This window comes from Benincasa hispida, chromosome 3 (assembly GCF_009727055.1).
Source record: "Benincasa hispida cultivar B227 chromosome 3, ASM972705v1, whole genome shotgun sequence".
Taxonomy (NCBI): domain Eukaryota; kingdom Viridiplantae; phylum Streptophyta; class Magnoliopsida; order Cucurbitales; family Cucurbitaceae; genus Benincasa; species Benincasa hispida.
The window spans coordinates 35613000-35631353 of record NC_052351.1 but is presented as its reverse complement, the minus strand read 5'-3'; the positions used below and the strand labels follow the sequence as shown (position 1 = coordinate 35631353).

The 18354-nt window shown below is 33.7% G+C and overlaps 1 pseudogene; it reads right to left on the bottom strand.

The window, feature by feature from the left end:
* Positions 1-11403: 11403 nt before the first annotated feature.
* Positions 11404-12371, bottom strand: LOC120074066 (annotated as a pseudogene).
* Positions 12372-18354: the final 5983 nt, after the last annotated feature.

Below are 18354 nucleotides of genomic sequence, written 5' to 3'. Positions count from 1 at the left end.
TAGTATTTAGAAAGATAAATAAGTTAGAGAAAAAGAAACAAATTAGAGAGAATAAATTAGAAAGGTTATACAAATGTTAAAATTAGAATGACAATAAAAATTTTCGAAAGAAAAGTAGTATAGTAATTTTAAGGTAAACAATAATTAGGAACATACATATAGGAATAATTATATTTTAAATTTTTTATCTACTAAATGTTAGAATATTACTTTAAATCTATATTAAAAAATAAATTAGCCCTAGGATCATTCATGCTAAATTGCCAATAATAAATAACATACCAAATTCCATTGAGATTGATGATAGTTCAAGAAAAAGATAACTATGGTCTTCCTAAAAAAAAAATTATGAATGTCCTTAATGGGATCTCTCTCTATATGGGATTCAAGATATTGTTTTGGTATATTGAGAATTATAGCCCTGAGGTCTCTTTATATACTAGTTCAATTAGCGTTCCCATTAAACCCTAATTAACTAGGAATTTCATACTCAATTAGAAATCTAGGGTCTTAATTAATTAAATCACATAATATGACTCAATCTAATAAAATAACTTAAATAAGTTATTAATCCACATACATAACTCATATTTTAATTAAACGTATTATTATTTAAATATGTCTAACAATCTCCCACTTGGGCTATGTCTGTGTACTTAATATAATTAAATCACTTAAACCTTAAATGCGCATAAATAGGTAATTCCCCTTTAAAACTCAATCTGGTTCATCTCTTGTATTAGCACGGAATCAAGGCAGCTTTGGTCACTACCTTTCTAACTAAATCTTCCTTTATCATCAATTCCAATACATTTGATAACATAGATCAAGTAGGGATGGATAACATGGAAATTACATGCAAAGTAATCTAGATCATGTCTATTTCACTACAAGAATTTTGGGCTTTAATATCGGTTGAAAAAGGTGAAATCGGATGTATAATGTCGGTTTTTTTTTTTTTTTTTTTATTTAAAAAAATCAGATCTTTAATGTCGGTTTTAAACTGACATTGTAGGGGAACCTTTAATGTCAGTTTTAAACCGACATTAAAGACCCGCTTAATTTTTCTCTCTTCACTCTCCCCCTATTTTCTTTTTCCTCTCATTCTCACAATTCCCTCTTCAGACCCTCTTCTTTCTCATTTCTCTCTTCCAAACCCTTGCCATTCGTCCATCGATCGTGGGTGAAGAGTCTGTCGTGGTGTAGATCTGGCTCGGATCTGAAGTCGCACCCAGTCGTCCGTGGTGTAGATCCTCTCATTCGTCTGTCGTCGGCTGTACCTAGTCGCCCGGATCTGTGTGCCACCGTTCGTCGTTCGATCTGAAGTCTGTCTCTTATACACATCTAGATGTGTATAAGAGACAGTGGGTGAAGAATCTGTCGTGGTGTAGATCTGGCTCGGATCTGAAGTCGCACCCAGTCGTCCGTGGTGTAGATCCTCTCATTCGTCCGTTGTTGGCCGCACCCAGTTGCCCAGATCTGAAGTCGTCCAGATCCTGTCTCTTATACACATCTAGATGTGTATAAGAGACAGGTGCTACACAATGAGATAGGCGATCGTGTAGGTGGGTGCTGGACGATCGTGTAGCAATGTGGGGAGCTAAACGATGAGGTAGACGATTGTATAGCAGATGCGCGGAGCTAAGCGATGCGCTGGACGATCGTCGATCGTGTAGGTGGGTGCTGGACGATCGTATAGCAGATGCACAGGCACTAGACGATCGTGTAGGCGGGCGCTGGACGATTGTCGATCGTGTAGGCGGGCACTAGACAATCCTATAACAGATGCGCGGGCGCTAAGCGATAGACTACACGATGGAACTACGGATGGGCATGAGTGCTAGACGATAGCCGTGCTACGCTAGACGATGAGCATACGCGCTACACGATAGATGGAATGCTAAGCGATAGGCGATGACGTTAAGCGATAGGCGATGACGTTAAGCGATAGGCGAATGCGTTAGACGATAAGGCGTCAGCGCTAAAAAATTGAGGTAAACGATGGGCGCGGTAGCTAAACGTTAGCCTATCCGCAGATCGTTTACTAAACGATTGAGCTACACGATGGGCCACTGGAGCTAAGCGATAAATGCAGGAACTAAATGATTGATTGGCTTGAGAACATGTGCATTATGCTAATTAAATATACTAAAAGAATGTAACTCACAGTTTTAATAAGTTTTAGTTGATGACTCACAGTTTTAAAAAGAAGATTCTTTTATTTATTCAACTATTGAGTTTTCTTGTTTTGTAGGTGAAACAAAGGAGTAAAGATTTGGTATCGCAACCTCTTTATGCTTTTTCTTGGGGAACTCTAGTAAAGAATTTTTCCTTGAATGTACCATATATACACATTCCCAATAAACACGGTTAGTTGAATATGAATTCTGATCAAATTTTCACTTTCAATCCTTTGTCTTAAACCTTTTTTGTTTGTGATCCTTTGAGCAACAGTGCTTAGACAAAGATGTCTATAATCAGACACTGCTGAAGCTGGAGGGGTCTGTTCAAGAAGAATTATGAAGGGATCCATACTTACCAATTAGAGAGAGACAATAAACTCATAATGTTTGTAAAACCATAATATTTGTATTACTTGTAATTTATGTTTTCAATGGTTGAATTATTGTATGGTCTTTTAAATTATAATTTTATAGCAGAATTTGTGGATTAAATATAATAGATTTGCAATCCATATATAAATAATATGTCATAGCCACAATGTTCGATGATGATATGTCATGTTATACTTTTTGACAAAAAAAAAATGGATTCAACGATGAAATTTAAAAAAACAGACAACAATTGATAAAACGAACAGATTCTGAGCTTTAATGTCGGTTGGAACTGACATTAAAGGGCTTTAATGTCGATTGCAAATTTCATAGACAACCGACATTAAAGAGCTTTAATAACACTGTCTTTAATGTCAGTTGCAACCGATATTAAAGCCCTTTAATGAAATTTGCAATCGACATTAAATAGAGTTCCTTCAATTGGTATCAGAGCCAGGTTGTGTTTTGATTTCCAAATTCCATTTGTTGTATTGAATTTCGTTTACAGTTTAATGGGTTTTAAGTTTCTGCAATGCATTTAACTGTTAAATGTTTGTGGATGTTGTTGATGGTTGTTTTGGGATAGTTGTCTCTGACAAAAGTTAATTGTAAGTGCTCCTGCGTTTTCTGACGTTATTTCTTGTAATTGAGTCTGTATTCATTTAGAGTTTTTTAATCATTCTTGAAGAAGCTTCAGACGCAAGAGTTGCAGTTCGATTCGATGGAGAAGACAAAACAGTGGTCACATCGTGTAGCTTAAGCTAGACAATCGTTTAGATTTGACTATGCGTTCATGTAGAGTTGTTCCACTCGATTGTGTAGCATTTGCTAAACGATCGCATAGTTAATGCCATAGCCAGTATTTGAATATTTGGTTGGGGCCTGATCTTTCTTCTTCTTCTTCTATCTCTTGTCAGAGTATAGTCAGCTAGGTTCTCAAGCTGGGTGACTTGGTCTTGACCTATTTGTTCACTTACTTCTGTTTTAATGGCTTGGGGATTCTGGATGCCATTCTCTGATGATGCCCTTTCAATTATAGGTAAGTGCTCCACTGTAAAGGTAGTGGAATTCTCATTTAAAACTCCTTCAGCTAGCTGTTTACCATTCTCTGATACTGAAATCATTTCATATTCTCTTAAAATTATTTCTCTACTCATAATACTCTGATTATAACTGAAGTCTCAAAGCTTGTAACCTTTAGTTCCTTCAGGATACCCTATAAACATGCACTTTAGGACCCTAGGTTGAAGTTTGCTTTGCCTCGCATGTATATATGTTGTGCACCCAAAGGCTTTTAGGTTTGATAGGGAGGTACACCTGTCCATATTTCCTCAGGTGTTTTCATGTTAGTGAAAGTGTAGGGGCTTCTGTTAATAGTGTAGGTGATTGTTGCTAAAGCTTCTGCCCAAAAAACTTCTTTGAGGTTAACTTCTGATAGTATGCACCTCACCCTTTCCATAAAAGCTCTGTTTATCCTTTCAACTACCCTATTTTGTTGGGGTATATAGGTAACTGTTGTGTGTCTTGAGTCACTCCATGAAGGAGTTCCAGCTTATCCCCATAAGTCAACATGTATGTAACTGAGTTTATCCTTTGAAGTATGGATTCCTTTTGTGAATTTGAGTCTCTCAGCTTTGCCATAGACACAATGCTCACAAAAACTTATCTTCTTTGAGCCTTTAGGTTGAATCAGCCCTTGTTTTGTTAGTTCATTCAAGCCTTGTTCACTGATGTGTGAGAGTATCTTATGCCACAATTCAAGCCTTTTATCATGCTATCTTGAGATAATAAAGCAACATTAAGAAAGGACACACTTTTCAAGTAGTATAGGCCATTCATCCTTACTCCAAGTAGCATTGTCTTTCCAGCCCTCTTCACAAGTAGATTTTCTTTGTTACCAATGTAATAACAGTCTTGGTCAACTAACATTCCTAGAGAGATTAGGTTCCTTCTAAGTTTAGATACATGTCTTACCTCCCTTAGAAGTATTTTTTTATTGTCTTCTAATTTTAGGCATACTGAGCCAATTCTCATAATTTTACAGTCATGATCATCCCCTATGGTGATTGAGCCTCCTTCCCAGGATTTGTAATTCACAAACCATTCTCTTTTGGAAGTCATATGATAGGTACACCCTGAGTCCATGACTTAGTCTACCTTCTCCTCAGTCTTATATCTCATGGGCTTCAAATGAGTTGTTGTCAGAATTTCAGTGTATTCATAGGAATTTTCACCCACTAAAACATTACCTCTGCCATAATCTCTTGTTCTTTTGTTGTCACTCCTTTCATAGTCTTTGTTTCTGTCATTTCTGCCATTTTCTGTATGCTTTCTTGAGTTTCTTCTATAGGGTTTTCCCTTCTCAGGACAATTCCTCTTGAAATTCCCCTCCTTGTGGCAAGTAAAACACTTCAAAGGAGGTTTATCCTGATGGTTCTTATGGGTTTTGTCAAAGCGACTCCCTCTAGTGAAGTTCTTCCCTTTTGAGTAGAGAGACTCAGCCCCTCCAGCCTTATTCTCTGTTTTTAGCTTAAGTTCTTTACACCTTAGAGCATTAATCACTGAGTTCACTTAAAGGAACTCCTAAACAAGAGTGCTTATGAGTGGAAGTAGATCTTTCCGATTTCATAGTGACAGAATTACTACACATACCTTCTAACATATAAATATGCATTGTAAACACTAATTACTGGCATGCTTTAACAATAAATACAAAAGACCGAGAGAACGTACCAGTTGAAAACTTTCTTCAATCGAACTCGGTCCTACGTGAACGAACTCTTCTCTCTCTTTATTGTCCAACAAGCAAATGCCTAGCCGCACCACAGACGTCTACATGATCAGCAGCGCACGGACAACAAGCAACCGAGGAAGACACCACCACTCGAAGCCCTCAGTATTCTCGGAGTGAAAATCCAAAGGGTGTACTTTGAGGGAATTGGTAGAGGGGATGAGGAAAAAAAATTGTGTAGTACAATCAAGCAAGTGGGAGAAAATGGAAGACTATCGTATAGTCGGGTGTGCTTGATCGTTTATGTCGGGGTACACGATCGGGTAGGTATAGTTAAGCGATCATCTATCAAAAGGTAGGTAATCGTTTAGTTATGCTCGGCGCGCTAAGCGATCGTTTAGATAATCGATGGCGATTATTTAGCTATGCGGGTATGCGATCGTTTAGGAGGCGGGTGCTATAGGCTCTCAATACTAAGTGATCGAAGGCTTTCACATTGTGAGCAAATTTTCGGATTCTCTTGCGTGTATGTAAATCAAAATGAAAACTATTTTCATTTTTATTTTTCAGTTACAAGAACTGAAATCAACTTCCCACTTTTGCACGAATCCAAAGAAAACTTCAGTCAATTATCTCATAACCACCTAATTAACAAATTAATGAATATAATCATATTATATTCTTAACCAATAGTTTAATATCATATATCAACTATGGTGTTTTCTCCCTACTTGATATAAATCACATTTATATCCAATTTCCTCCAAAATAATGTATCTCATACATTTGATCAACCATATCATATATAATTAACCAGTTCAATTATATCATATATATTTGAACTCCCTCTTGCTAATTTGAACATTCCAAACTGACCTAAAAACAGATTGTCAACTTTTATCCAAGATACCAAGGGGACCTTATAAACCTATGGCTCGAACCTCTAACGGTACGTGAATAGTTGACTAAACTCTTTAGCCACTAGATCCACCATCCGTTAACTGTCATGCATTCCACTAAACACCAACAGCTGAACTCTTCTTACCACAGATATATTTCTGTGTCCATCGGATATTACCAATCATGAGTATGATAACCCTTCACAGATGCTCGTAAGTACAGTTGAGCCAAATTACTGTTTTGCCCCTGTAGTTACATCTTACTAATTAAGTACCATTGATTCCTTTAATAAACAATACAACATAGTCCAACTATGTGTGAACACCTCTCGGGCCAGGAGAAGATGTGTGGTGCCACACCGTTCAAGCCCTGGAATCAACCCTTAAGGGAGCTATCTATCTACTTACCCCTGCTTCGAGGAAGGAGTGAATTCCATCTTATGTAGCTGAGTTCCCAACTCCCAAATCAGACGAATCCCTAAAGTACTGGGTTTGAGTCGGCGGTCTGGCCACTCGCACCCATACAAATCAAAGGATCGCCCTCAATGGCAGGAGTTCCCAACTCATTCAGAATTGAGATTATGTTACCTATGGTCATCCTGGTGAAGTGAAGTCTTTGTCATGAACGGTGTTATATAATGAGACGTTAATACTTCGTGGTCAGGTCTTATACAAACTCTTTGTATAAGATGCCCCTACTCGCATGTCCCCTACACAAATGATCAGGATCGGACCATCTGTGACAATTCACAGCACTTGTAACTATTCCACAAAGCGGGTCGCATCCGTAGCGTTACCAGGATAAGGTTTCACTCCTATATCCATATACGACAGACCATTTTGGTTATCTTTTAAGACATGATCCACTTGTATGTCACCACATACATGCTTAAGTTACATAAAGATAAGGGATTTTAGTTTATTGGTTTGTGATAAAGCAAATAAAACAATCAGATGATCAAAAACAAGAAGTGAAGTAAAATATCATATATTATACATCACAAGCGTTCGTACAAACTGTTTACAAACTACAGGACACGAGACTTTAGGGCATCAACCCCAACACCACTATCACATTGCCTTTGCCATATTTCAAAGCTGATCTAACTTCTTTGTAGGCTTCATGTGTTGAATTTATCAAGATGGCAGCTTCACTCTCAGCCCTTAATTTCTCACCAGATTGATTAAAAGCATTTGTAAGTTTTTTGAACTCATATAAATTCTCATCCAACGATTTAGATGGGTTTATTTTAAAAGAAAACAACATCTCACGAATGTAAATTTTATTGGGAAGATCCTTTTTGTCATAGAGCAAGTGTAGCTTCTTCCAAGCATCATGGGCTAAATTTTCAAAAACAAAAAATCACAAACGAAATGGTTATGAAACGAGGTCTGTCTATAATCTTTGGTTAGTTTTTGTTACCTAAGTTTTTTTTTTTCTTTTGAACATTTTAGTTGAGTGGAAGACAAAAGAATAGTCAAAATTTCAAATAAAAAGCTATATAAAGTACTACCTCTATATTTTTAAAATTCACAATTAGTGGAGTAACTACCTTCACACGACCAACACCAATAATCAATTTTAGGCTCCGACAATCACCTCCGAAAACAAACTCCAATGACCACCTTCGACTACAAACTCTAACGAAAATCACCTTCAATGATCAAATTCGCTTCGAGCGAGCAACTCCGGGCATCGACAACCACCTCCGATGACAAACTCCAACAACCAACTCCAATACCACCTTCATGTGATCAACTTCGAGCTCCAACAACCACCTCCGACTACAAAACTCTGATGAAAATCATCTTCAATGATCAACTTCGATGACATCCTTCGCACAACCAACTCTGACGACCAACTTCGGGCTCCAAAAACCACCTTCGATGACAAACTTCAATGACTAACTCTACGGCCACCTTCATGCAACCAACTTCAAGCTCCGACAATCATCTCCAACTATAAACTCCAATGAAAATTATCTTTGATAATCAACTTCAACAACCACTTTCGACTGTTATAAGATCGATGACTGTTAAAGAATGTTGTAGGGTTGTTAATTACATAAATAATAGTATTTTGTCTATATTAAGTGCAATATTTATATGTATAAATTTGTAAAATACATTTTTATTTAATTGAATTCATATATCAAATGAGTGTTAATATATTTGGAAAAGTATGTATGCAGTTAAAAAGTATGTAATGCATAACAAAAAAAAACATAAAATGGAGATTTTTTCCTGGAACATTTTCTAGCAAGAAATAGTGAAATGGAGATTTATTCTCTAATAATCCTCCAAATTTGGAGGAGTTGAAAGTGAAATTGTTGAAGAAATATGGTGGTATTCTAGTGGCTACTAAGACTATGGGGAATATTCAATTAAAAAACTCATGACAGAGTAAAAACAAAGAGCAACAACATGAAGAAAGAAAAAAAAGAAAGAAAGATGATGTGAAATTCATGGAGAAAAATTAGGAATCAAAAGATTTCATTTCTTTTCGGTTTTCCGTGTTATTTAACTATATTTCTGCAAGAAATGGGTTAATAATTGTTTATATATAAAAAATAAAAAATTAAAAGAAAAGAAATTTCAATCCATATTTTCTTCAACACAAAGATGAATAGAATTATTGAATAAAAAAGGTTTCAAAACAAAATAGTCATCAATAAAAGCAGATTATTTAGAGCTTAAAAAACTGTATCTAATACTCCGGACATATGAACTCAACTCTGCACCTCAAACACAGATTTATGAACCCAGACTAAATAACTCTGCACCCTAAATAAATACAGACATATGAACTTCATAGACATATGAAATCCAGACATCATATCTCAATCAACGCTCCAGACAATCCCTAAGATTGTTTCACTTTCTTCCACTATTTTCTTCCAATATGAATATTTGTGTGCAAAAATATATATTTATGAGAATATTATAAACCCTTGTGTAAAGATTTCAAAACAATTGATTTTCGGATCATATTCCGAACACCAAAAGGTTTCAAACCTATGGGGCACAAATGAGTATTTGTGAGAAAAAGAAATGGAAATAATGAGGTCACAAGATACAAATCAAGACTAGTTATACAAAGTTTTTCACAAAGATTTGATATTGATTATGAGGAGACATATTCTCTAGTGGTGGATGCAATTGCTATTTAATTAGTCTGACTTTATACGAAAGTTGAGATATGCATCTTATGAATGTAGTCACAACATATTTATATGGATCTCTTGATAATGATATCTATATGAGAATCCTAGAAGGATTTAAGGTACCTGAAACATATACATCAAATTCCCAGGAACTGTATTTAATAAAGTTACAGAGATCACTATATAGATTAAAACAATCAGGACGGATGTGGTACAATTGTCTGAGTGGTTATTTATTGAAATTTAGGATACCAAAATAATCCAATATGTCTGTGTGCTTTTATAAAGAAATCACAATCAGGATTTGCTATTATAATTATATATATATATTAATAATTTGAATATAATTGGAACTCTTGAAGGGCTTTCAAAGGCAATAGAATATCTTAAGAAATAATTTGAGATGAAAGATCTTGGAAAAACAAAATTTTGCCTTGGCTTTCAATTGAGCATTTAGCATATGAGATATTTGTTCATCGGTCAACTTATATAGGAAAAGTTTTGAAAAGATTTTATATGGACAAAGCACATCCAGATGTGAAGAAAGATATATTTCGACATCAAGATGATAATGAAGAACTTATTGGTTTTGAAGTACTATATCTTAGTGCAATTGGTGCACTTATGTATCTGGCTAACAATACAAGACCATATATTACTTTTCCAGTAAATTTATTAGCTAGATATAGTTCTTCCCTTACAAAAAGACATTGGAACGAAATTAAGCATAAACTTCGTTATCTCCAAGAAACAATCGATATGGATTTGTTTTATTCAAACAAATCAAATTTTGACCTAGTTGGTTATGCAAATTCTGGATATTTATTTGATCCACACAAAACTAGATCTCAAACAGATTATCTGTTCACATGTGGAGGAACTGCTATATTATGGCGATCGGTGAAACAGACCATAACAACCACTTTCTCAAATCATGCTGAAATTCTTGCAATTCACGAGACTAGTCGAGAATGTGTATGACTAAGATCAATGACTCAGCACATTCATGAAACATGTGGCTTGTGTTCTAATAAAAATCTTCCACCAATATTATATGAAGACGACATAACTTGCATATCCCAAATCAAAGGAGGATATATCAAAGGAGATAGAACAAGGCATATTTCACTTAAGCTTTTCTACACTCATGATCTTGAAGAAAATAACGACTTCATTGTACAACACATTTGTTCGAAGGATAACCTGACAGACTTATTTACAAAGGTATTACCAACCATAACTTTTGAAAATTTGGTGCACAATATTAGAATGTAGCGACTTAGAGATCTTAAGTAATGTTTTCATGAGAGGAGTAAATATATTGCATTCTTTTTGGAGTATATATTATATGAAATATGTATTTTTTTCCTTCTTTAGGATTTTTTCCCACTGAGTTTTTCCTAGTAAAATTTTCATTGACATGTTAATATTTCCATTGATATTTACACATTTTCATGAGTTTGACATCGATATAAAAAATAAATTGATATTTCCATTATATCGTAAAAATCTAAGAAATATATTAAAAAAAAGTAACAAAATATCAATCATATATCTATAATATAAGCAATAAGACATGACAACTAGTTTAAAATCAGTAAAAATGTTTATTTAATAGTTATAATATATTTTTAAATTCTTTATAATGTTTTTCAAAAATTATTCATCAATCGAGATTTTATCGATATCTATCAACATTTCTATATCAATGTCAACATTTAACTTAAACGTTCGGCTCATAATTCCATCTTAGCCACTTTGGAAAAGACAAATACCTTTTTCAACTTTTCTATGCACAAACTAAGAGATCGTTTGGTTCACTTACTTTTAAGTTTTCAATTAAACAATTAACTTCATATAATATTATTGAAGTTTACATTTAATCACTAATTTCATCTTTCACTATTTTTCACATATATAGAAAGAATTCATCTTGAGTTCATTCCAAATAAAATTTTTTATAACGTTATTAATTCTAGACTTATTATCACTTAATCTAAACACGATCATAAAGGGAAACAAGGAGGCCAATTTAAAAATGGCACATTATATGATTAAGCATAAACACTGACCCACTTGGTTGGATCAAACTTTGCATTAAAACAGAGCCCAATATTACACAACTTGGGGCGAAAAACAGGGGAAAAAAAGCAAAAGAAAAACAGAGCAAATGGAAGGATAGAAGGCACACTTAAAAACCAGTGCCTTTGGGATTTTTGCTAAACCAACATTCACATTCTTTTGTCCCCAATACTTCACAAATGGAGATTTGAATTAGATTCATACAGCAGTGGAACTTCTGAACGATCCCAGAGCTTTAAACTGCCCTGCCTCAATACGATTTGATGATAAATTGCAGCAATGGCAGCTCCAATGAACGGCCCAACCCAAAAAATCCACTGCTCACATTAAAGAAATAAGCCTCAATTACTCGATCAAAATAAAACAAGATTCAAAACCTGGAAGAGAAGGATTATGGAAAAAGAAGAAATTACCTGGTCATCCCAGGGCTTGTCTTTGTTAAAGACCACGGCAGCTCCAAAGCTTCGAGCTGGGTTGATGCCAGTGCCCGTGATCGAATGGTGGCTAAATGACCATGAACACCGCGAACCCAATTGGGAGTGGAGCCAAAACCTTCAATTTCAAGTTGAAAACAATATTAGTTCGTTCAATCGAGAAAAATGAGGCTGAATTCCCAACCCCAGTTTGGGGAATTTAATGAACTTACAGGAACGTGAGAATCTCTAGCATTTCTCTTGGGATCAGTGGCGGAGAAGACAGTGTAAACAAGAACGAAAGTTCCGATGATCTCTGCGGCTAAGCCGTGCCGGTGCTGTACCCATCGGCGAGAGAATTGGCTCCACCACCGTACTCATTGTAATGAGCCTTCTGGAACGATTTCACCAACGCACACCCACAAATGGCGCCCAAACATTGAGCCACCATGTAAAGAATTGCTCTAACTAGAGACACTTTCCGAGCCAAGAACAACCCAAAAGTCACCGCGGGTTAATATGCCCTCCTAAGAAGTTTCACAAAAAGGGTAAGTTCCTTTAAACAGAGCGAACAGAGAGAGAAACAGAGCAATAGAAGGACAAAGAAACTCACCGGAAATTCCAGCAGTGCAGTAAACGAGGACGAAGATCATGCCACCGAATGCCAAAGCAATGCCGAGAATGCCGACGCCGCCGCAGATTTGGCCGCCGTTTTTTGGTGTCGGATTGGCTACTGTAGCCAATGACAGTGAGAACAGTGACGTACAAGAACAAAAGTGTGGCAACGAACTCGGCGATGATGGCTCTGTAAAAAGACCATTGAAGTGAACTCTTCGGCGTCGATCAATGGGGCAGGAGGTGGGTCTTGGTAGTCCTTGCCGCGAATCCTCCGGCTTCGAGATCCTTAGACATGGCTGCTGGTTCTTGTGGGTGAAATTTACAAAGAAATGGAGGAAGGAATTGGTATTTGAAACCAGAGGTGTTGCAGAGGGGAGTGATGAAGGTTAGGGATGAAGTGGGGAATTTATATAAGGATGTTAGAGAAGTGGATGGACCAGTGATTGTTAGAGATTTTCAATTGTTAATTCAAAATTCTTTTTGGGATTTTCTTCCCCTCTCATTTTGCCTAAATCTTCTCCATCATTTCATTGACTTGACCCACATGATACAATTATCTTAAATTTATATTCATGTCATGGTAATTTAAAAAACGGACTCATTTGATTATGTTTATTTTACTTGTATTTATAATAGTAATGAAATGTGATGTTCGCTTCAAATTTTATAATTAGAAAACGTAATCTGATCGAAAGACTAAGGATGTTCAATTTGATTGCATTTTAAATTTACGTGAGACCCACGAACGGCTATGGTTACTATTATAGATATTATTGTTGTTACAAAATTAAAATTAAGAATTTTTCATATTTATTATTATAATTAATGTTATCATTACCATTATTATTAGGGTCTAGTAGTGACAGTAAATGTGACAGGTTTATAATTTTAAGCAAACACAATCAAAAGAAATAAAATTATGTTCGCGATTTAGACTCACTAAATTGAAACTTCATTAGTTTACACCACTTTTCATTATGATTTGGTAAACGTGGCCTTCGTTTATAGTATGAAACGTGAAATTTATCTAATAATTATTATTATAAAGGAAGTACAACCGACATTAGTATAGATCAATTGGAATGAAAAGTGTATTATCAACTAAAATGTTAGAAAGTTGAATCCTCCACACACACATTTTTTAACTAAAAAAATATTTTTTTTATATCCGTGACATTGTGATAGTTCATTGATTTTTCCTTCCAAAAAAAATTTGTAACTTTAATCCTACGCAGTATCTAGCCCGAACTCAACTTTTAATGAAATATAATGTATATAAAAATATAATAAATAAACCAAAGGAAAACACTTTTATTGGGAAAGAATCAAGAAGCAACAAGCTAAGGGAGCTACAAAGGAAAAACATCCCCTCACCACGTACCATCTCATGTATTTAAAGCTCTACGATAAGGTATATGCAACATCATTTTGCTCACGTGAAATATGTCAAATGATCATCGAATATGGTTTAGCTGCTAACCTAGAAACTTGTCGAAAATGGAAAGAATCTTGTGGATTTAGATCCAATTATTCAAATCACACTCAAGAAATCTAACTCTACTGTTAATATTAAAGGAGGCCACTGAACACTACATTTAAACTCTCATAATGTCCAAACTTTAATATAAGAAAATTACATTATCTTAAATAATTTTTTACAAATAGAAACTAAATTATTATCAATTATATATAAATGAAGAGTTTAGTTCTTATAAAATTTAAAAAAAAAAAAAAAAAAATTACAAAATAAAAAGTTTAAAATTTCCGAACTAAAAAAAATAAAAAAATAAAAAGAAAACAAAACGTTAACATCATATAAATCACGTGTGGAATAAGTGGACAACAGTCGGTGAGAACTGATGAGTGACTGAACGGACTAATTGAAATCCATAATACATTTCATCATCACCGTCGATCTTTACGGGCCCACTCTGTTGAAACCGTTTACCAATATATTAATGCCACGTAATCACATCGCAATCATCAGATTTTATTATAACCTCAAATTTATGGTCGGTCAGGTCAACAAAGTCGGTCCAGTGGAAAATACCGAGTGCCTTTTTCTTATGTTACATTCGTGGCTGTGGATGCTCCACGTGTCGAAACATTATTGCTTGAAGAAAATAACATATTTTTATGCATGAAATTATTGAGATGAATTTTAGTGCATCATACGGTTTGTCAGTTCATCCTTGGATGGGCGGCAGCTGTTGGGATGTCCTTTTTATTTTATTTTCCCTTAAAAAAATCATTTTAGTATGCTTTTCTTTGAAGAATTATATATATATATATATATAAAATAATTATCTTTTTGCTAGTTTTTCAACCACTATGACAATTGATATATACCTTTTTTTTGTTATATTAGCATTATCTTTCAAATGTTGAAATATTTGTTTCAATTAAATGACATTACTGAAAATATAGGTGATAATTAAATAGTGATGTCATATATTTTAATAATGATAATTCTTGAATTAGTGGAGTTTTTCTTTTTACTAATAATGAAAAATACTATTTGGGCTGTGGAGAATTTTTCTTTACTCCAATTCTTCTGTCACTTTCATCATTATAATTCTCTTTCCTTTATATCGTCATGCTTTTTTTTTTTCTTTTGATTTTTTTGTAAGAGTTCGAGTTCAATACTAAAATTAAGGAGAGGAGAGTATTTTTACATATAATATTCAAGTAGATGATTGATGCTTCAATGCATCAAGAAAGAAAATTTATTTTGTGAAAACACTACCTCAAATAATAAATTCACAAATATAGAAAAAAAATTGCATTTGCCTATTTATAGTTAAAGATAGATTTGGGCTAGACTCACCGCTGTTTTTTAATAGGACAAAAGTTTATAGTGTTTATAAGAAGAATGACGATTTTAACTTTTCATTTGTAAAAATGACAAATCAACATTTCATTTGTAAGATTGACAAAACGAATTAAAAATAAAAAAAATAACGAATTTATAAGAGTCTAAATACCTCAGCCATACAAATGAGATTGTGATTGACTTATTAAGAAATATTCGTAATTACACTGTAATTAAAACAAACATTTAGAGATTATCGGTTGGTCATGCTCTGACACCGCACCGACCTCTTCTCCAACCAAGTTGCCGCCATTTTCCTCTCCAAAATTGGTCCTCCACCAAGAGTGGTGATACCTCCGACTTGAATTCTACCTTCATCCCTTCCTTCGCCAGTCGTGGTTTTTGAAAATAAAGATGTATGATAAAAAGAAACGTGCAAATGAAAAAATTAGTTACACTGTAATTTGGATGAGAGTTCTATAGTCATAAAAGGTGTTTTTGAAAGTTTTGGGGCTATACTTCCGATGTAATATTTACGTGACCTACATATACATTGTAATTAGTCTCCAAACTACACTCGACAAATACATTAAACTTAGAAACAAATACACTACAATTTAATAAATTAACCAAACCATCTAATTCGCTTTTGAACATACCCAAAATTTTGTAACAATACGTTTTCTGTTTTAGATGCAAAATATCAGTTTAAAAAGTGAGGTTGGACTAATAAAAACTTTATCTAAGTAATTGTATTCATGAAGAAAGAAACCGATTTAGACTAGATTATGAAATCCTAGTTAAAAATCGTCAATTGAAATTACTAACATTATGATGTGTATTGATGTCAATCGTGGAGATCTCATGAACAGAAAAGAAACAAACAATATTCGATGATGGTACATCCTTCTTTGATCAAATCTGTCAAGGTGGATTTAAGATCCCAAGGCAAACTGGTTAATACCAACATCGTCCATATGCTTGACCTACCTTTTCACAATGACTCGATAAGAATCACTTTGAAAAGAAAGACTTTGCAACTTGAACTCTTGGTCGATGGTTGATTAAGTCGAGTCTTTCATCTATGCACCAATGGATTTGATTGATTAAGTCAAACCTCCAAAGTAGACTTGTTGCGATTGAGATAAAAAAAATATAATTAGTAAAAAAAAAAAAGATAAAATTGAATAAGATGTGTTTCGAAGCAACAAAAACTTCAATAAATCGGAAGTCATGATAGTGGTTGTTTTCATCCCACTTACCATTGAACAAAACTCTTAATTGTTGAATAGTCATAACAAGAAAGCGTTGAGTACAGGGGTTGTAGAACGCTAGGGCTACATGTTTTATTTTAATATTTTATGTTTCAAATAACATAGTAATAAATATAATGTTCAAAATAATTTAAAACCGCAAATCTTGATTAAGATTAATAGAAAGTATAATAAAAATAACAAAACTCAGTTAGATAATTAATATAATATGATATTTTAAATTTCAAAACAAGATTTGAAAATAAGTTGATGTACAAGATTTAAAAAATTCAAAACAACTATTAAATACGAGATTTATGACAAATTATCCGCTTTGAAATGATGATTTTAGTTGACTTGAAAGTTTGATCGGATATATATTGAGCAATTAATTACAGTTTCATTAATAAAGATGTCGAATTAATTACACTGCAATTAAAAAGAACAATGAGAGCATTTTAAGATTTCAGAAAATTGGACTAATGTGACATTCATTGTGTTTTGCTATAATTCAAAAGGATCTTGCCTTTTGCTATTTTTTCAAATGATAGTGTAATTAGTGTCATATACCTAATTATTCCAAGGTTATATTCGACTGAAGTACCTAGCCTAAGATCTCAATCGGCCTTAAGTCAAGTGAACCATAAGCAACACCCATAAGAACCACTCTCGACCTTGACCTAAATTGGCAGGGTTACATTCAACACCCACAATCCAATACGAGGATTGAGAAAAGACCAATTATTTGATATCCAAATCATGAGAGGAAAAAGGTAAATCTTAAGTCGGCTAACTTATATGTGTATAAAATGATAGTAGGGTAGTCGATTATTCGAGTTGTTGAGTTATTTAAACATTCCTATAATACAAAGTTTTATTTAAAAAAATACTTAACTGCATTACAATATATTTATCTTTTTGCATCACACTTAACTGACACATCATAACTTGTGATGTGGTAAATTCTTCTTACTCTTCTATTTATAAAATATTTTAATGTTTTTATATAATTTATTTTTTATGTGTAAAATTACAATTGTGCATCTCCAAGTATTGCTTTATTTATTTATTTATTTATTTAATTACTAGAGTTTCTTTACCTAATTTCTCTCTTTTGACTTTTCTTCACATATTACTTTCATCTCAATTATTATGTCTCAAGTTTCTTTATTCTTACGTTCATATGCATTTCATGCATTACATCTATTACACCTATGAAGTTAGGTCAAATTTCATGTGATTCAGTAAACATTAATATAAATTCCATCATTGCGTCATGAGATTTTTTTGATAAATGGAAAATAAATAAAATGCTTGGGGGTGGAAATGAGAGAATGTCTACAATACATGAGTTTAATCAGATACAATTTGAAGGGTTTTGTAATTCGCTTGCTTTTTCTAATTTCAATTATTACATTTATTGCACAAGTTTCTTGAAGTACAAACTTCTGTTTTTTAATTAATCTTCATTTGCACACCCTATCTCTCTAGAATCTCCACCATTCTTTTTCTAGATGCATATTTCTTAAGAAAAAAATTCAAAAAAAATAACATTTTATTTACATCCCAAATATCTAAACGAAATCTTTAAATGCGTCTCAATAGATAAAAGATATCAACTATCATCAATTGATGATTCCATATTTACGAAAAATCTCTTTTGATATATTTAAAAATGCAAATTTTATGATAAAATTTCAAAAGACGATACATTCAATTTATAACAACACAAGATCTCACATAATTACATCAGAACAGAGTGAAAACAGAGAGAAAAAAAAAAAGAAGAAGTAGATATGGGCATAGAAAATAAAAGGCAATGCCCTT